Source organism: Vulpes lagopus, chromosome 10 (assembly GCF_018345385.1).
Source record: "Vulpes lagopus strain Blue_001 chromosome 10, ASM1834538v1, whole genome shotgun sequence".
In the NCBI taxonomy this organism is placed as follows: domain Eukaryota; kingdom Metazoa; phylum Chordata; class Mammalia; order Carnivora; family Canidae; genus Vulpes; species Vulpes lagopus.
In genome coordinates, this window is record NC_054833.1 from 11,280,647 (window position 1) to 11,301,662 (window position 21,016).

General features: G+C 39.7%; 1 long non-coding RNA gene across 1 annotated transcript in view; it reads right to left on the bottom strand.

Annotated features, from left to right (window-relative positions):
• Positions 1-459: 459 nt before the first annotated feature.
• The window catches only part of LOC121499325, a 33,286-nt gene continuing 12,729 nt past the window's right edge, over positions 460-21,016 (bottom strand). Inside the window, exon 3 of the long non-coding RNA XR_005990094.1 lies at positions 460-806. This is a non-coding gene — a long non-coding RNA (uncharacterized LOC121499325). The remainder of the gene's footprint in view (positions 807-21,016) is intronic.

Consider the following 21,016-nt stretch of genomic DNA (forward strand, 5'->3'; position numbering starts at 1 on the left):
TACCATTTCATATACCAATATGAAAACGTGCCTTTTGTTTAACCCATGTGCTAGGGTTCCCTAAATATAGTGAAGTGATATGATTTAACAATAATGTAAGCTGCACAAATCCTCTTAGAGAAAATGCCTTTTTATCCCCGCTTAGGAACTGAAAATGATATACCCTACCTGTGCCCTGAGACTTCTTTCTCTTTGTACATGAGTCAATTAAAGTATAACAAATACAAAAATATGCCAACACCATGAAATTTTTAAAATATCTTTCTTTTTTTTTAGTATAATGACAATAGTGCTCATTGTAGAAAATCTGGAAAATAGAGAAAGGCATAAAAAGAAAACAAAAATCACTTACAATCCCACAATCTAAAAATTACCACTTATTAGTTTTTTGGTTTATTTATTCCAATATTTTTATAGATACAGATTTTACATCATTGAGATCATTTTGTACCACTTCATACTGCTTTCTTCATTTGTACCACTTCATACTGCTATCTTCATTTTACATAATTTCCTCTCATTTAACATAATGTTAACATAACATAAATGTGAGCATTTTTTCTTTTCATAGACATCTTAGTCAACATGCTTTTTATGGGTTTATCCTTCATAATATGACTGCACAATAATTTACCTTGTCATCCCCCTGTTGATCCACGTTTAGATAACTTGCTTTTTCAGCATTATCAGAAATACTTGATAAATACACATGCATATTTATTCTTAGACCCAGGCCTCTGAGGACGGGAAGATGGAGGCCCCTGTTGATTGAGGCCATGTCTCTGAGAGTCTTGAAGGAAACAGTCCTAGTAGAATTATAAGGTCAAAAAATATAAACATATTTAGAGCTCTTAACACATTCCAACAAACTGCTCTCCAGAAGATAGTCCCAATTTACACCCCACTAGAAGAGTTCCCACTTCACTGTATCTTTGGCAGCATTGGGTATTAACATTTTTTAAGGTGAAATGGTTTATCAATGGATTTTTGGTGAATTTGGACATTTTACTCCCAAGGCACTTTAACTCAATGCAAGAAGCATAAAAATAAATTTTTGTAGAATATTTCCTGCTAAACTGATAGAGCAAGTCCTCCTTTCAGTCAATGCTGAATACTTAAAAGAAAAATATTTCAGTTACCATTCTAAATTTGAAGGTTCTCTTCCTCTGGTTAAATAAATGAACTGTTTACTTAAAATTAAATCATGGCTTAAGGAAAAAACCTTTAGTTAAGGACAGTTGGGGTTTTTAAAAACTAGAAAGGGGGATCCCTAGGTGGCTCAGCGGTTTAGCGCCTCCCTTTGGCCCAGGGCATGATCCTGGAGTCCCGGGATCGAGTCCCACATCGGGCTCCCAGCATGGAGCCTGCTTCTCTCTCTGCCTGTGTCTCTGCCTCTCTCTCTCTCTATGGCTATCATAAATAAATAAATAAATAAATCTTAAAAAAAAATAAAAAATAAAAACTAGAAAGACTTCAATATATTAGGGTGTGTGGAAGTATACAACTGGAAATTTAAAAAGCAATTCAGAATTTTGCCAAAAATGTATTTCTCCACCCAGAGGAATAATTTTAATATCAGGGGTAAGACTACTGAGAATATACAATTAAGAAAAATACTTTGCTTTATGTATGTCCAGGGCAAATGATTGCCTGGTCCAATTGGAAGACTTTTCCTCATTGATCTGTGTGTCTCCCGTGCTCTGAGGCTAGTACTTAACATTAGCAGGGAATTGACGTTTTAACTGTTCTAGTTACAAACATCCTCTCCTGCACTCACAAATCTACTTCTTAAAGGGCTTTGGTTCCTTTCTTCAGAAGTATTTCAACCTCCAACATTATGAAAGTGTCAAGCCATGTCTTCAGAACTGAAAAACACGCTAATGAAAGAGAATTTAGGTAAGAACACAACAGCCAACAGAAGGTAACGTGGTTTCTGACCAAAGTTTACCCAGTGGGAACCCTGGCACACTCTTCTGGTTTCCACCCCACATGAACCTGAACAAATGAAATTTCCCAAGAACGTGCTACTGTTTGCTCTGTGCTCTCTACATATGTTATTTCTGAACCACACAACAATGCTGCCAATGTATTAATAAGGATTATTATTCCCATTCTATAGATGAAGAAACAAAAGGTGAGCTGGGGGGGCATCTGGGTTGCTCAGTAGTTGAGCGTCTGCCTTTGGCTCACGGTCGTGATCCCAGGGTCCTGGGATTGAGTCCTACATCAGGCTCCTAGAGAGAGCCTGCTTCTCCCACTGCCTATGTCCTGTTTCTCTCTCTGTGTCTCCTGTGAATAAATAAAATATTTAAAAATAAATTTAAAAAATAAAGGTAGCTGGGCTAAAGTAGGATGAGAACCTATGCCTCTGTCATTCCAGAATCTAGGCTAGCCTTTGTTTTATTTTTAATAATATATAGCATACGTATGAAGAGCTCATAGAAACATATGACACCAAAAAAAATAAAATAACCACCCTTGCACCACTGTCAGTTTACCTCTACCTAAGAAGCCCCTTTATCCCACTTCTCAGGATATCTCCCCCACCTCTCCTGAACTTGCTTTCTTTTCTTTATAATTTTCTTTATATGTTTGAATCCCTAAACACTGTATTTTTAAGTTTTGCCTGTTTTGTATTAAATCTGTATGGAAATCATGAATAATGTCTAAGAAAAATTTCTTTGTCATGGATTAATCACAGACCTCTCACTATAGTCCTAGACTTTTAAAACTAAAGTAGAGGAACACCTGGTGGCTCAGTGGTTGACTGTCTGCCTTCTGCTCAGGTCGTGATCCCGGGATCCTGGGTTCGAGTCCCACATCAGGTTCCCTGCGAGGAGGCTGCTTCTCCCTCCACCTATGTCTCTGCCTCTGTGTGTGTGTGTCTCATGAATAAGTAAATTTTAAAATCTTTAAAATAAAATGAAATAAAACCAAAGTAGAAGGCCTAAATTCATAGTTTTAAGGTAGGCTTGCCAGATTTAGCCAATAAAGGTATAAATAACATTTCATCATGTATATCCTATACAATTCTGGTGACACACTTAATACTTAAAAAACATTTGTGCTTTATCTGAAGTTCAAATGTAACTGGGCATCTTGTATCCTATCTGACAACTCTTTTAAGGAGACTTATTACATCAATCTCCGTACCTGAATGCCAAGCGCTGGCCCTGGAGGGTAATCCGTGTGCTTCGAGTGACCCCCACAACACAGTGATGGAAACTACATGGATTCTAAACTTGGAAGATGCAGGTTCTAATTTCTGTTAGCTCTTGGTTATGTGGTCTTGGACAAGTAGCTTAAACTTCCTGAGCTTTGGTTTGCTCATCTTCAAAATAGGGATCACCAGAGACTTCCTCGAAAAAGCTAAATCGATTGCTGACGACTAGACTTAGAAACCAAAAAATAATAGTACATGAACTTTCCTTAGACATAGGCGGGGACAAATACAAATCCCTGACAATCCAAATGTTTGCCTCTGAGTTGCAGAACCAGAGACAGAGTGTGGGAAGGGGTAGAGCAGGAAATGCTCCTTTTTAAGATAAGCTCTCTAGTGGCATTTCATGTTTTCCACATCAATTTACTTTGGAAAATGTTCAATTGTTAAAATAGATTTTGAATGAGGAGCCTTCCTCCCCAACCCTGAGATTGAGTTTTAAAATAAATAAAATGGGGACAGATAGTCATAATGCCTCCCTCACAGAGCTAAGGGTAAAATGAGAACATGCAGAAAAGAATTCTAAGGAGGGGCACCTGCCTTTAGCTCCTAGGACCCTGGGATCATGACCCGCATCAGGCTCCCCGCATGGAGCCCGCTTCTCCCTCTGCCTTTGTCTCTGCCTCTCTCTGTGTGTGCTCATGAATAAATAAATAAAATCTTTTTAAAAAAAAAACTTAAAAAAATTCTAAGGAAATGCCCAAGTGCACATGATGCTCATCATTCTAGGTAAGCAAAGCACATGGTATCACCGTGCTGTTGTCTCTGACAAAATTGACAGCAGGAAAGTTTCCCGCAGCATTTTTCAGTGGGTCACCCAACCTTGACGAGCCAGCGTCTGCTTAGTCTTTTCTAGTTCAACGCTCCTAAAGGACTTTATAATTTTCATGCCAATGATGAATTCAAGTGACACAATTTGATCCCCAAAAAGGAAAACCCTTCCCGGGCTCCCGGTGCAGGGTGGCGTCTCGGAAAGGACAAGGTGCCCCTCCCCGGGCTTGTCTCTGAAGTAAGGTGGATGGGGGCAGCCGGGTGGCTCAGCGGTTAGCGCCGCCTGCAGCCCGGGCCGTGACCCTGGAGACCCAGGATCGAGGCCCGCGTCGGGCTCCCTGCGTGCAGCCTGCTTCTCCCTCTGCCTGTGTCTCTGCCTCTCTGTGTGCGTCTCTCATGAATAAATAAATGAAATATTTTTTAAAAAGAAATGAAATAAGGTGGATGTGCGCCCCCCTGCGCCCCCCTCCGGGGCGGACCGGACTGCAGGAGCCCCGCGCCGAGCGCAGCCGCTGCGGGCCCGCGGGGAGCTGGGCGAGGGCCCGGCGCGCGGCCGGGAGAGCGCGGCCCAGGCTCCGCGCTGCCCTCTAGCGGCCGCGGGCGCTAGTGACGCTTGGCCCACGCTCGTTGCCCGCGGACCCAGAACCTGGAGGCCCGAATCCAGAGAGCACCCTCTAGGGACAGAGACACCTGAGAAACAGCGCAGGTGGCACGTGCTGTTGAGATGCGGGTCAGAGCCTGGCTTCCCAGCTGAAGGCGGCGCTGAGCCACCGGGCCTGCCCAGCATCTGCCTTCGGCTCAGGTCATGATGTCCCGGGGTGCCAGGATGTGCCACTCATGAATAAATAAATAAAATATTTTAAAAAAATAAGAGGGCAGCCCGGTGGCTCAGCGGTTTAGCGCCACCTTCAGCCCAGGGCGTGATCCTGGGGACTGGGGATCAAGTCCCACGTCGGGCTCCCTGCATGGAGCCTGCTTCTCCTTCTACCTGTGTCTCTGCCTCTCTCTCTCTCTCTCATGATTTAATAAATAAAATCTTTGAAAATAAAAAATAAAAAAATAAATAAGAAGCCGACTTTCATTCAGAGACTCGTTGTTGTTGTTGTTCTACCAAAATTTGGGGGCTTTATGAAATGCTGATAACACTAAATGGTGAATTTCTTTTAACATCCGAGGTCAACTCTCAAATGCCTTAGAAATTTTTACCCATCTGTTACATCTCTCCTTCTAGGCATCGCTGCCTTTCAAATCATAATCACAGTTATTTTCAATTAGAGTGGATGTCTAAAGTCATCCAGTCTTGAGGAAAAGAAGGTATGTTACCAATTTGAGACCTAGGCAGGGTAAGCAGTCTGGCAATTCAGTACCTTGTGCATAGCAGGAAGTCAGAGGGGAATGCTGAAAAGAATGAAGGTCATGGGTGGCAGGATAGGACCTGGAATCCAGGTGTTCAGTCATTGAATACAATGTCCTTTACACCACACCAGGATTACAAGATTTCTGATAAGATACATGAGGATCTGCTTGATTGAAGAGCTGCTAGGTTTTCCTAGGAAAGGGTTGGGCTGGGGCATGGAATAGCAGAACAGCCCAATGGGGACAGTGTTTGTCATGCTAAGCAAGCCTTGGGAGTCTCTTTAGAGAAGATCAGACCGGACCAGGGGGAGTTTGGGACGGTTGTTGGTGCTCTCACTGGCTTTCCCACCTGGCTGGCATATGACTGAGATGAGGGGGTGGGGAGGAAGGCTTGTGTGCTGCAGAGAGAAAACAGGGAAATAAAAGCCTATGACAGAATGGAAGGTTCTATACCATAGAGGGACCTAGGGAGGGAGCCTTGAAACTAGCTGTGAAGTCAAACACATGAGGCTCCCAGAGTAAACAGATGCCCAGAGAACAGGGAAGTACTGGATAATCCAGCATCGCTAATGCAAAATCCAAGCAATGTGTCAAAATGACCTTTTAAAAGTTCTGCAAGGGACCCCTGGGTGGCTCAGTGGTTGAGCATCTGCCTTTGGCTCAGGGCGTGATTCTGGGGTCCTAGGATTGAGTCCTGCATCAGGCTTTCCATAGGGAGCCTGCTTCACCCTCTGCCTGTGTCTCTGCTTCTCTCTCTCTGTGTCTCTCATGAATTAAAAAATTAAAAAATAATTCTGTAAATTTAAACTTTGATGACCTCTGTTTTAGGGTTCCAGAAAAACTGTTTTCAAAAATGTATTTAATGATGTTGATGAGGACATGGAGAAATTGGACCCCTCCTGCATTGCAGATTGGAATATAAATGATGCAGTCCCCATGGAGATTAATGTATCAGTTCCTCAAAAAGTTAAATATAGCATCACTACATAATTTAGCAATTCCACTCGGAGGTATCTACCCCAAAGAATTGAAGAACAATACTCCTAGCAGCACAATAGCCAAAAGAAACAACTCAAATGTCTGCCAACGGATAAACGGATAAACACACTGTGGTATATCCATGTAATGGAATATTAGCCCTAAAAAGAAATGAAGTACTGACCCATGCTACATTGCGGATGAACCTCAAAACTACTATGCTAAGTGAAAGAAGCCAGACACAAGGTCATATATCACGTGATTCCACTTATATGAAAGAGCCAAAATAAGTAAAATCCTTAGCAACAGAGAGCAGATTAGTGGTTGCTAGGGGCTGGGGACAATGGAAAATGGGGAGGAGACTGCTTCACAGATACAAGCTATGCATTTAGGGTGATGATGATGTTTTAGGACCAGATGTCATGGTTGCACAACATTGTGAATGTACTTAATGCTATCGAATTGTGCCTAATGGTAAATGGTAAATTTTATGTGACTTTTACCTCAATGAAAAATGAGATTAAAAAAAAAAGAAGTTTAAAAATACATTTAATGACCAGTCACTTTAGTTACTAGTGAAGGAGTGAAAGAGATGATGAGAAGAATATTGCAATGTACATAACTGCCGTGTGTTCCTCTTGAGATTAAATAATCAAATTTTAAAGGGTTCTTTTTTTTTTCAACTGGTTGTATTTAAATCACTACCCAATGTTAATAATTTTGTGATCACTTCTGCAGTTCACTTTCATGAGATGACTATCATTGTGCAAATAACATTAGGATGAAAGCAAATGAGGATTTCTTGACTCCATGTGCTATAGTTGAGTTACCATAGTTAATAAAATTTACTGACTCCACAATAGTAGAGAGAAAGAAGTTAGAATTGGTTAAAAATGAAAATCATTAAGCTCTTCAGAAATGAGTGTGTCATTGAACTTTTTATTTCACTGATTCTAAGATGCATTTTTTTTTCACAGCTGAAACTGAGCTGCCTCTTACTGTGCCTGAAGCCAGGTGGCTGTCATCATGTAGCTGTCATTGCCTCCACTTGTATAGCAAAAATTGCTAACAGGGCCTCAGAACATTCTTTTTTTAATTATTTTTCAGGTTTTATTTTTTTTATTCAAGTATAATTAATGTACAGTGTTATATTAGTTTCAGGTGTACAATATAATGATATAACAATTCTATGCATTTCTCGGTGCTCATCACAATAAGTGTACCCTTAATCCCTTTGATCTATTTCACCCATCCACCCCAAACTCCCCTCTGGCAACCATCAGTTTATTCTCTGTATTTAAGAGTCTGATTTGTTTGTCTCTTTTTTCTTTGTTTCTTTTGTTTCTTAAATTCTACATATGAGGGAAATCATATGGTATTTGCCTTTCTCTGACTGGCTTGTTTCACTTAGCCTAATACTCCCTAGGTCCATCCATGTTGTTGCAAATGGCAACATCTCATTCCATCTTATGGCTGAATAAATTGCACTGTAAATATACACCACATCTTCTCTATCCGTTCATTTATTGATGGACACTTGGGCTGTTTGCATATCTTGGCTATTGTATTGTAAATAAAGTGCAAAAAACATATCATTTGCAAATATCTTCTCCCATTCAGTAGGTTGCCTTGTCATTTTGTTGAAGGTTTCCCTCACTATGGTAAAGCTTTTTATTTTGGCATAGTCCCAAGAGTTTATTTTTGCTTGTGTTTCTCTTGCCAGTGGAGACATATCTAGAAAAATGTTTCCAGGACTGATGTCAAAGAAATTACTGCCTATGCTTTCTTCTAGGACTCTTATGGTTTCAGGTCTCATATTAGGTCTTTAATCCATTTTGAGTTTACTTTTGTGCATGGTGTAAGAAAGTGAACCAGTTTCATTCTTTTGTGTGTATTCTTTTCCCAGCACCATTTATTGAAGAGACAGTCTTTTTTCCATTGTATATCTTTGCCTCCTTGGTTGAAGATTAACTGACCATATAAGAGTGGGTTTATTTCTAGGCTTTCTATTCTGTTCTATTGATCTACATGTCTTATTTTTTGTGCCAGTACCATACTGTTTTGATTATTACAGCTTTTTGGTATATCTTGAAATCTGGGATTGTGATACCTCCATCTTTGTTCTTCTTTCCCAAGATTGCTTTGGCTAGGTCTTCTGTGGTTCCACACAAATTTTAGGAATCTTTGTTCTACTTCTGTGAAAATTGTTGCTGGTATTTTGATAGAGATTGCATTAAATCTGTAGGATGCTTTTGGTACTATGGACATTTTATCAGTATTGGTTCTTATATTTTCTATCTCTTTGTTGAAAGTCTCACTAAAATCCTCCACTCTTTTCTGAGGTCCAGTAAGCATTACATTGAATTCTTTGTGACCATTACTTTGAATTCTTTATCAGGCATATTGCTTATCTCCATTTCATTTAGCTCTTTTGCTGTTGTTTTTTCCTATTCTTTCATCTCAAACATATCCCTCTGTCTCCTGATTTTGTCTAACTCTCTGTGTTTGTCTATGTATTAGGAGTCATTTACATCTCCTGATCTTGAAAGTAGGGCCCCATGAAGAAGGGATCTGTGATGCTTTGTATAGCACAATGTCTCCTGTTCGCCAGAACTGGGGGTTTCAAGGGTGTCTTCTGTGTGGCTACTGCACTCTGCTATTGTGGCTGAGCTGTTTGCCTTTAGCCCAGTCAGCTTCAATGGCCCACTTTGTCTGTTATGGGCCCGATTTGGTCCATGGCTGTTAAGGAGCCAGTCTGGGGCCCCCATGGGCTTGTCATTGGGTAGTGTTGGCAGATGTCTGACCTCAGCCATGGGCCAGAACTGAAGTTTTCCCTATCTGCTGCGTGCTGTCCCTGCCTTGTCCTCTGAGAGGCTTTTGTTGGTGGGTGGGGACTTCAATCAGACCAGATGCCCTGCCCTTGGTCTATCTGCTGGGGCTGCAGTCACAAAGGTCAGCAGAGGGTCACCTGGATAGCTCAGCAGTTGAGCGTCTGCCTTCAGCCCAGGGCATGATCCTGCTTCCTGCATAGAGCCTGCTTTTCCCTCTGCCTCTGCATATGTCTCTGCCTCTCTCTCTCTCTCTCTCTCTCATGAATAAATAAATAAAATCTTTTTAAAAAAAAAAAAACAATGGTCAGCAGAGCACTGACAGAGGGTTTGGCTGCTGGAGCTGCAGTCAACGTGTGTGTGTGTGTGTGTGTGTGTGCGTGTGTGTCTGTTTGTGTGTGTTTGTTTTCCCCTATCCCCAGAGCAGAAGTCACTTTGTAGTGGCACACAGTTCCTTCTGGGGCTGCTTACAGGATGAGAGGTGATTTCAAACTGCTGCTGCTATGCTGTATCTATGTGGGGTTGTTCATTATGCTATCCTTTTAAGGGTGGGGACTCAGTTTCCTATGACCCTATGGCTCTCCCAGAGCCAAGCCCCTGATTTTTGAAGTAGCCAGAGTTAAGCCCTGCCAGTTGTAAAAAAACTTACAAAATTAAGCTCCACTGGTTTTTGAAGCCAAATGTGATGGGGACTCATCTTCTCGAGACGGGTCCTCCAGTCTGGGGTGTCTGCTGTGGGCTCTGTTCCTCTGCTTCTCCATGCCTGTGGTGTCCCTCCATTTGTAGTTAGCCTCACCAAAAGTTTGGTTCCCAACTGTGTCTCTACCCTTCCTGCCCTTTTATTGATGTGACCTTCTCTCATGATTAACTCTGGAGATTCTGATGCACCTGCTATCTCGGGATCCTCCTAGTCTACCATCTTCAGAACATTCTTGATCAAAAGCATGGATATTAATGATTCAGTATCAAAAAATGATTCCAAAGAGTTGAATTCTGAATATGAAAAATTTTTAGAAATGCTTAACCAATTCATTCCAATTCTGTTTTCCTTTTCATATTGTACAGACATGCCACAAAATATCTTTGTTGAATAAGTTTTTAAAAGTTCTTGCAATGAGTGTAAAATAAAACTTTTAAGTGATAAAAAAGCACTTTGTTACCATTTGACAGAATTTTTTCTGCCTCCATAGAGCATAAAATAATGATGTGTTATATATTCAGTGATAATTAAATGTGATAATCAGTTTATATAAAAATCTTAAACATGTACATTATTTTAGAAAATTATCCATAGCTCCAAATATTAACACTAGTGAACCTTCCTTTTTTTTTCTCTTTTTTTAGAGAGAGGAGAAGAGATGAGGAGAGATAATCCTAAGTAGGCTCCATGTCCAGTGCAGAGCACAACACAGGGCTCAATCTCACAACCCTGAGATCATACCTGAGCTGAAATCAAGAGTCAGATACTTAACTGACTGAGCTACCCAGGTGCCCCTACTGCACTTTATTATTTACAACTAAACATATTTTAATTCAGTATAATTTACCTTCTTCAATAAATGTTAACTGAAAATCTGGAGAAAAAAAAACTCTATTAGGTACAATGTAGAGTATCAAGATAAATGAGATGGCCCCAGTCTCCAAAGAATTTACAATCTAGTGGATAATGGATATTACCACTTTGGTATGTTTCATTCATTTATTCATTCAAAAATATTTACCAAGGCATCTACCTTGCCTGGCTTTCTATCCTCTGCTGTCTTGCATCTCCCTCTACCATACCCATCCGACTTGGGAGCACCTCTTTAATGAATCATTTGCACATGAATCCTTGCCTCAGGGTCTGCTGCTGGGGCATCCAACCTAAGACAAACACAGAAATGGTATTTGAAGCTAGAAGTCTAGATAAGCAATAAGATACCAAGAGACCAGGTGCTCATGATTACTGTCTATATTTAATGTTTTAAAGATTCAAGTGTTACTTTGTTTTTGGAACCAAGGCAATTCTGAATGTTTCCAAATGCATTTGACTCTGAACAACATGGTTTTGAACTGCAAAGATCCACTTATACACAGATATTTTATGTATATAAATATAATACAGTTGTGTAAATATATTTTCCTTATTGTCTTTTTCTTTAAGATTTTATTAATTTATTTATTTGAGAGAGAAAGAGAGAGTACGACCTGGGAGAGGTGCAGAGGGAGAAGCAGAGTCCCCACTGAGCAAGAAGCCCAATGTGGGGCTGAATCCCAGGACCCCAAGCCTGACCTGAACCAAAGATAGACACTTAACCAACTGAGCCACACAGCTACTCCATCTCTTCCTTATTTTCTTAGTAACATTTTATTGTCTCTATTTACTTTAAGAATATAGTATATGATACATATAATATACAAAATATTTATTAATTGACTGTCTATGTTCCTGGTAAGGCTTCTGTCAACAGTAGACTATTAGTAGAAAGTTTTGGGGGAAGTTATATGTGGATTTTTGACTACATGGGTGTTGATACCAAAACCTCTGCATTGTTCCAAGGTCAACCATATAAAGTCTACCCTTACATTGCTGAATTTATATAAGAAAAATTCAAGACTCAGCTGGAATAGGATTTCCTAACTAGGTCATCCCCTTGATATGACTACTGGATACAAATATAAAAATGAATAGAGTAGGGGCGCCTAACTGGCTCAGTTGGTAGAGCGTGGGACTCTTGATCTCAGGGTTGTGAGTTCATGCCCCATGTGGAGCCTACTTAAAAAATAATAATAAAATAAAGTCCTGAGTGCTCCCTTTGTATCAGAAAGGTATTTTGTGTCAGAATGGATTTTGTCCTCGCTGTACCTGGAGGTCATCGGCTCATCTCTCAAGATCAGCTCGATCTACCTCCTCTTGGAATCCTTGGCTGACCCCAAGAAAAGTCAGACACTCCTGCCACCGTGTGCCCTGTGCATTCCTGGCACATGATAGGTACTTGTAAAATATTCATTAGATATTCAGTGAATGACTATGATAGCACCTTATTCAATAACCTTTTTTTTTTTTTTTTACATGTTTAGCCCCCTCTCCAGACTCTGAACTCCCTGGAAGCAGAGGTTGTGTCTTGCTCTTCCAGCCAATGCTTGATCTGTGGCACTTTTTAAAAGTTTGTTGAATGAATGTATGAGGTTAGGGAACAGGATGGTGATGACAGAAAGCTAAGAGATGAAGTTTTGACATAAATTGAGGTCAAATCATAGAAGGTCTTAAATATCATTTGAAGGAGTTTGGACTTGTGTGGACATGGGGAGGCACTGAGAGTGAACGAGAAATTGATCTGTCTAGAGCTGTGTTTTATGAAGATAACTCCATCAGCAGAGCACACAATAGGCAGAAGTGGGGAGAGACGGGAAGCAAGGGGACTAGATAGAAAGTTTGCCTAAATGAGTGGTAGTAGAAAGGGATGAAGAAGGAGATGACTGGAAGGGAGAACCAGCTGTATCAGTTCTGACTTCCCATGGGAGATTCATTTGCCACCGGAGGCTGGGACATTTGCCACCGGAGGCTGCAATTTGCATAAACTCTCTCTAATGTTTCCTAAGAATTCTCCAGAGGCACATGAGTTTCCTAGTTAGGTAATTAAGAAATAGTTACATTCTCCAGAGAATAGCTAAATGCCCTAGATACTTTCTCCAATTCTGATTTAGTGAAAGGGTAAGATAGCTGTGCCAAAATTCCTTTTTGGTTAATTCTCACTAGTTTCAAAATAAATAACCATTGAACAACCACCCAATAACATCAATAACCTAAGCTTTTTCTAGAAATTTCACTCTATCAGCTCCTAGATTCTGGGCTTCCCCCTGCAGCTTTAATTACCAATACAATAGACAATGCTATGGGTTTATTTGTTCACTCAAAGTAAACAAAATGAAAAAAAAAAGAGAGAGAGAGAAAGAGGAACATATAAAAAGCTTAGACTGTATTACAAATTTTATACCAGAAGTCAGGAAATAGAGAACTTAAGATTCTCAAGGCACATGAATGTTAATTTATCTGTCCTGCATATGTTTTACAAGATGTTTCAAATTTAATCCTGAATCCAAACTAATCATCTGTAATGTGGGTGGGTTAGCACTAGTGTAATTTATCTTTTGATTTTTTTAAATTTCATGAACAATATTTATGAGTGACTGTTCTGTGTACTTCTAAACATTTATGAGGGCCCATTATATGCCAAGAACTATATTTTATATCCTTATGTACCTAAAACTTTAATCTTTGCAAAACTCCTGCAAGATGTCATATTATTATATCTTATTATATCTCTTTAATAGTTGAAGGAACAGACACAGAGTAGCTCAGTGACTTGCCTGAGGTCACACAGCTCATAGGCAATGGAGCCTGTTGGGAATTCAAATCTACTTGCCTCCAAGCCTCAGCACCATGCTGCTTGTCTCCAAGATTGAACCACACTGCAGATCAGCTCTAACATAGCAAAACAGTTCAAGGAAAACTTTGAAAACCTTCCTAAAATAGGCAAGTAGAATGAAAGCTGTCTTTCATGTGGCCTGTGGTCAAAGCAGAGAATAAGCCCCAGTACGGATAACAGTGGCAATGAACAAAAGAAACTGATTCCCAGCAAGAAAGAGTGTAGCAACTGCAAGGTATACACCAGCTTTAAAATCATTTTCTCTTTCTAATGTACTGCTTTCCCAGAAGGTTGTGGCCCTGTGTCAAATGTCACTGGATAATACAACTGTAACAATACTGCAGGCTGCTAGGCGCAGACTGTTCCTTTGGAAGTCTCATGCTTTATGAGTGTTTTCCCTCTGTGTGTCATGATACTTATTATTGTGTGGAACAATTTTCCAAAGCACTTAAAGGTAATTGATTGGTTATTAATATTTACAACAGCCCTACCAGTGGTTTGAAACTGAGTGCTGCCGTTTGTCTATCTGTCTCTGTCTCTTTTCTGATGCATAGAAAAGTCAAGGAGTCCCAAATGGATGCTGAAATTAAAAGCTGGTCTCTGGCTCCAAATATCATGTGATTTGTACACTTGAAGATTATCACTTAACTGGTTAATGTGAAAAAATAATAAGGATAGACGCCTTCCTTAAGACTGCAAAATAAAGATACTACCTGTATTTTTTTCTACCCCTGAAACTACGGAGGAAAGAATTGGTGGCTTCTTGTCCCATTATTATGTATGCCGGTGTGCCAGAGGGAGTGTCCCTCGTTGTGTCATTTGAACCTTCACGTGTGGTCAGTATTAGTACCTCCATCTCACAGGCAGTGAAACAGGATCTTAGATACATTAAAGAAATTGCCTAAAGTCGCTCATCTGGCAAACAATGGATCCAAGTTTCAAACCCAAGTTAAACGAGGCCCATGCTTGTCCCACCCTCTCAGCACGACATCTCTTACTTCTTTATTTTTAAATACTGATATCTGTCAGAAAAGTTTAGAGACAGGCATGAAAAAACACAAATAGTTAAAATTCACAGTTAGCTGCCAATTCTTATTTTAGTGTTTCTGTCAGAACTTTAATTAGAAAATCAGGATTGCTATGTAGTCAAATTGGCTGTTATGAAATCCTATGCTTCACCCTGGTGTAAGCTCTGCCGGAGGTGAATGCTGCCAAAAGGTGACCCTGACAACACACCAGGAATCCATTTCCATGCAATCAGGATTTACTTTTATATATGGACTCCTGTTTGAAGAATAAATTCAGATAATTATAATTTTACATTTTAAATAGTAAATTCACAATATCACTAAGAAGCAACATCAATGTGTGTTTTGTTTTTGTTTTTGTTTTTGGTCATGCAAGTTCAGGATGAATGTTTTGAATCATCATAACAGACTAAAGCTTCTCATTTCTTTCTCAAAGCATACTTTCATTATAATACAAATGTGACAGGAAAATGCTAAATGTCCCTTTTTAAAGGGAAATATATACACAGCTGATAAGGAAAGGTTAGTGAGTAACTACATATAAAAAAGGTAGGGAAAGGACATCCCCACCCCCCATAAGCCTCCTCCAGCCCTGGCCATCCTACTAAGGTGGCCCGATGCAGTTGCACCCTGGGACCCCATGCCCACTCCTACTCTAGCTCTAGCTAGCCTGTCAAAGCCACCAGGCACACACAGTCTAAACACGGGATGGTCTTATACAAGGCAATTCCTTCAAGACCATAAGTAGCTATTCTGCCTAATTCATAGAAACAAACACAGAAAGTCAAACAAAATGAAGAAACAGAGGAATATGTTCCAAACAAAAGAACAAGATAAAACCCCAGGAAAAAAAAAACCCTAATGAAATGGAGAGAACTAATTTAACTAATAAAGAGTTTAAAGTAATGGTCATAAAGATACTCAATGAATTCAGGAGAAAAATGGAGGAACATAGTGCAAACTTCAACAGAGTGCTAGAAAACCAAAGGAAAGAAACAACCAGGGCTAAAGAATACAATACCTGCAATGAAAAATACACTAGAGGGAATTAGCAGCAGATTAGAAGATGCAGAAGAACAGATGAGTGATCTGGAAGACAGGATAGTAGAAATCACCTAATCGGAAGAGCAAAAAGAAAAAAGAATAAAAAATATAAGGATAGTATAAAGGACCTCTGGGACAACATCAAGCATACTACCATTTGCATATATGGTCCCAAAAGGAGAAGAGAGGGGTGGGGCAGAAAATGTATTTAAATAAATATTGGCTGAAAAATTCCCTGACCTGGGGAAGAAAACAGACACCCATGTCTGGGAAACATAGAATGTCCCAAACAAGATGAATCAAAGAGATCCACACCAACACATATTATAATTAAAAGGGCAATCATTGGGGATCTCTGGGTGGCTCAGCGGTTCAGCACCTGCCTTTGGCCCAGGGCGTGATCCTGGAGTCCCAGGATCAAGTCCCGCCTCCTGGCATGGAGCCTGCTTCTCCCTCTGCCTGTGTCTCTGCCTCTCTCTCTCTCTATATATATATAGATATAGATATAGATATAGATAGATAGTTATAGATATAGATAGATATCATGAATAAAATCTTTTAAAAATAAGTAAATAATAAAAATTAAAAAGGGCAAACATTAAAGATAAAGAAAGAATTGTAAAGGCAGCAAGAGAAAAATGTGTGGAAAAGACCATAAGATTACCAACTGAGTTTTCAGCAAAAATTATCATTCAGAATTGAAGAAGAGAGAGAGTTTCCCAGACTACCAAAAACTAAAGGAGTTCATCACTACTAAACCAGACTTAGAAGAAATGTTAAAGAATCTTCTATAAGCAAAAATGAAAAGGCCATAACTGGAAATAAGAAAACATATCAAAGAAACAAAACTCACTGGTAAAAGCAAATGTACAGTACAGTAAAAGCAGTGGATGAGCCACTTAAAAAGCTAGTATAAAGGTTAAAAGACAAAAATACTAAAATCAACCATAACCACAATAAGTAGTTTAGGGATATATAAAATAAAAAGATATAAAATATGGCATCAAAAACATAGAACGTGGTAGGAGGAGGTGGAGTAAAAATGTAGTGGTTTTAGAATGCATTTAAACTTAAGCAACTATCAGCTTAGAATAAATTGCTATATACATAAAGCAATTTATGTGAACCCAGTGGTAACCATAAACCAAAAACCTACAGTAGATATATAAACAAATAAAAAGAAAGGAACCACAGAAACAACCAGAAAACAATTAGCAAAATGGCAATAAGTACATATCTATCAAAAATTACTTTATTTGTAAATGCCCCAAATGTTTCCATCAGAAGACATAGGGCGGTTAAATGAATAAATATACAAGACTCGCTTATATGCTGCCTACACGAAACTCACTTCAGGTCTGAATACACACCCAGACTAAAGTGAAGAGATGGAAAAAGATATTCCATACAAATGGAAGCAAAGAAAAGTTGGAATAATAATACCTGTATCAGACAAAAAAGACTTTAAAGCAGTAACTGTAAAAAAAAAAAAAAAAAAAGACAAAGAATGGCATTACAAAATGATAAAGGGATCGATCCAACAAGAGGAGTTAACAGTATTAAATATTTATGCACTCAACATAGGAGCACCTGAATATATAAAGCAAATATTGACAGAAATAAAGGGACAAATTGACAGTAATACAACAATAGTAAAGGACTTTAATACCTCACTTCTATCAACTAATAGGTCATCCAGACAGAAAACCAATAAGGAAACATTGGTCTTAAACAACCAAATAGATCAAATGGACTTAATAGATATATACAAAACAATGCATCCAAAAACTGCAGAAGACACATTTTTTTCTGAAGTGCGCATAGGACATTCTCCAGGATAGATCACATGTAAGGCTGTGACACAAGTTTCAATAAATTTAGGAAGACTGAAATCATTTGAAGCATGTTTTCTGACCACAATGGTATAAAACTTGAGATCAATTACAAGAAAAATGCTAAATACACATGAACACACAAACATGGAACCTAAATAACATGTCACTGAGCAACCAATGGGTCAGTGAAGAAATCAAAGAGAAAATTCAGAAAAATACCTTGAGACAAATGAAAATGGAAACACAACTTTCTAAAATCTATATATGGCAGTTCTAGGAGGGAACTCCAAAGCAATACAGAACCGGCCCGAGGAACATTAAAATACCAAATCCCAAATTTCTTGTCCCAAATAAACAATCTATCCTAATACCTAAAGAAACTAGAAAAAGAAGAGAAAATGAAGCCCAAAGTTAATAGAAGGAAGTAGATTGAAGACCACACAAATAAATGGGAAAGATCTGCTGTGCTCACAGATTGGAAGAATTGATACTGTTAAAATGTCCATACTATCCAAAGCAACCTACAGATTCAGCATAATCCCCATCAGCATACCAATGGCATTTAGTTATTGAGAAAGAAGAACAAAGCTGGCGGTATCAAGCTCAAGATCCCCAGTGACACTGCCATGATGTGAGGTAAAGTGGCTTCAGGAGCAGAAGGATGGACGATATTACAAAGTTAGTGTCAGGGAGCTGACTCTAGAAGGCTGAGGTGGAAAATCATGGACTTTGGAGTCAACAGACTGTATTTAAAGATCAGCTTTACGGCTTACTAATGTATGACCCTAAACAAGCTAGGTAACCTTTCTGAGTTTTAGTTCCTGGACCTATGAAACAAGGACAATAATCCATGCCTCCTGAGATTGTTGAGAGTATGAAATGAGATGATACACATTGTAACCCTAATTGAAGCCATAATGCATGTGGTCCAGTTTTGGAGGAGTGCCACAGTTAAAGCAACACACCAAATTTATGGGCTAAGTATCAATGAAGAGATATTCCAATTTTATTTGAGGTTCTCAACATTAAAAAGAATCCAATTCATAAACAATTAGAGTATTTCTCAGAGCTGTTTGTTTCCTTTATCATACCACCAAAGAATATTCTACATCCTTCCTCACTTTTTCTGTCATTCCCACCTTGCCCCCCACCTACCAGGTCCATCTCTCTCCCAGTCTTTGTTGCAAAGACTCTCTCTTCAACTCTAGTCTCCCCAATTCTCAGTTTCTCTGGCTAATGTGCATCACAAGCTTAGACTGTTCTGAGAAGGAAAGGCCAGTGATTTGTTTTAGGAGGTGGAGGTTGGCAGATAAGGAGGTTTAAATTGAACTGGAAATTACAATCTTTTTCCTTGTCAATATGGAAGGGTGATGTAGCAGAAAATCTGCCAACATTCCATGTTGATATTTTTCACCTCATGATATATGTTAAGACAATAGCACAGGGTCTGGCACAAAGTGAAATCTCAATATTTGTCAGTCCCTCTTTTTTTTTTTAAGATTTTATTTATTTATTCATGAGAGACACAGAGAGAGAGAGAGAGGCAGAGAGAGACACAGGCAGAGGGAGAAGCAGGCTCCATGGAGGGAGCCCGATGTGGGACTCGATCCTGGGACTCCAGGATCACTCTCCGGGCTGAAGGCAGCGCTAAACTGCTGAGCCACCTGGGCTGCCCAGTCCCAAGCAGGCTCCATGCCCAGCACGGAGGCCAACACAGGGCTCGATCTCATGACTGTGAGACCATGACCTGAGCCAAAATCGAGGATGGGATGCTAAACCAACTGAGCCATCCAGGCACCCCTAAAAAAATAATTTTTATCTCTCATGGTTCTGTGGTTAATTGAGCTCATGTGACCAGTCCTTACTTGGGATCTCTCATGTGATTGCAGTCACATGGCACCTGAGTCTGACATCATTTGAATGGACTGGTGTCTCAGCTGGGATGAGTTAAAGAGCTAACAGCAGGCTGGGTAACACAGACACTCTCCCTCTCCCTCTTTCTCTCCATATGGTCTATGTAACTGGCTTCCTCCTGGTATGGCAGTCTCAGGGTGGTCAGACCTCTTACACTGTGTCTGGCTTTTTCAGAGTGACAATTGAAGAGGCTTGGGTAGAAGCTTCAAGACTCCTTATGAAGTAGCCTCAGAATTTACAGCGGTAGCACTTCTGCAAGTTAAAAGCAGGTCCAAGGGGGCACCTGGGTGGCTCAGTTGAGTGTCTGCCTTTGGCTCAGGGCATGACCCTGGGGTCCTGGGATTGAGTCTCACATCAGGCTCCTCACAGGGAGCCTGCTTCTCCCTCTGCCTATATCTCTGCCTCTCTCTTTCTCTCTCTCTCATGAATAAATAAATAAAATCTTTCAAAAATATAAAATAATAACATAAAATAAAATAAAATAAAATAAAATAAAATAAAATAAAATAAAATAAAAGCAAGTCCAAGGACCAGCCCAGATTCAAGGGAGAAAACACATAAGGACATGAAAATAGGGATACGTAGTTGATTGGAGGCCATCTTTGGAGACCACCCATCATATAGCTCACCCATCTCATTCAAAACCATTCTCTCCCCATTTTGGAAATTTAGAATTTTTTAAAAAATAATTTATAGTTAATTTTTTAAAAACATTCATTTTTTATTAAGCATATTTATTTAAATAATCTCTACCACCCACTGGGGCTTGAACTCACGACTCCAAGATCAAGAGTCATATGTTCTTCTGACTGAGCCAGCTAGGTGCCCCTAATTTATAGTTAATTTTGGTGAAGAATGGAGAATTCGGGTCTGACAGCCTCCTACATTAAGCCAACAAAGTTGAGGATGAAAGCATCCAGTCTCTTCCTTCCTGGAGAGGCAGGGTAACCCTATAATCAGACTGCCTGAATGTGGCTCTTGACACTACTATCTCTTAGAGCTTGAGTCAGTTTGCACCCAGCATTTCCAAGAGAATCGTGTATCCCAGCATCAGCCTGTAACTGCAACAAGACACACCTGGCCAGAAATACCTTTGGCTTGCTCAGAAATTCCAGGCAGTTGACTGTAGTTTCAAAAGGTCCAAGTAATGTGCTTTGTAATGTGAATATACTGAATAAAGGGCAGGTTACTGGAAAGCCTGCATATAGACAGAGACTAATGAAACTTGCACTTACTCGGATTTGTGTCATCCCCAAAGCATCTTGTCTTTAGCTTCATGGGGAAATGATGCAAAACAGAACCTTATGTGGCCTTAACTTTTTCAGTTTCTTTTATTATACTGGTAGGAATTGAACTAACAGTGGATTCATTTGGGTGAACAAATAAAACCAAAGTTTTGCAAACAAATGCAATAAAATCTGATGAGTAATTCCAGGAAGCATGGCTGGCTGGAAATGGGTAGAATGTGAAGATACTGATTGCAAGATGGGTGGGAGAGGAGGGAAGACAGTCCTCATCGTTCATGGGGAAGAAGGCAAATTAGGCTTCACTGATCTTCTAACAAACACTTAGAAACCAAACAGAAGCACCATAAAGGCCCAAAGCCTTTCTAGGTTTGACTGTGGGATTGGGG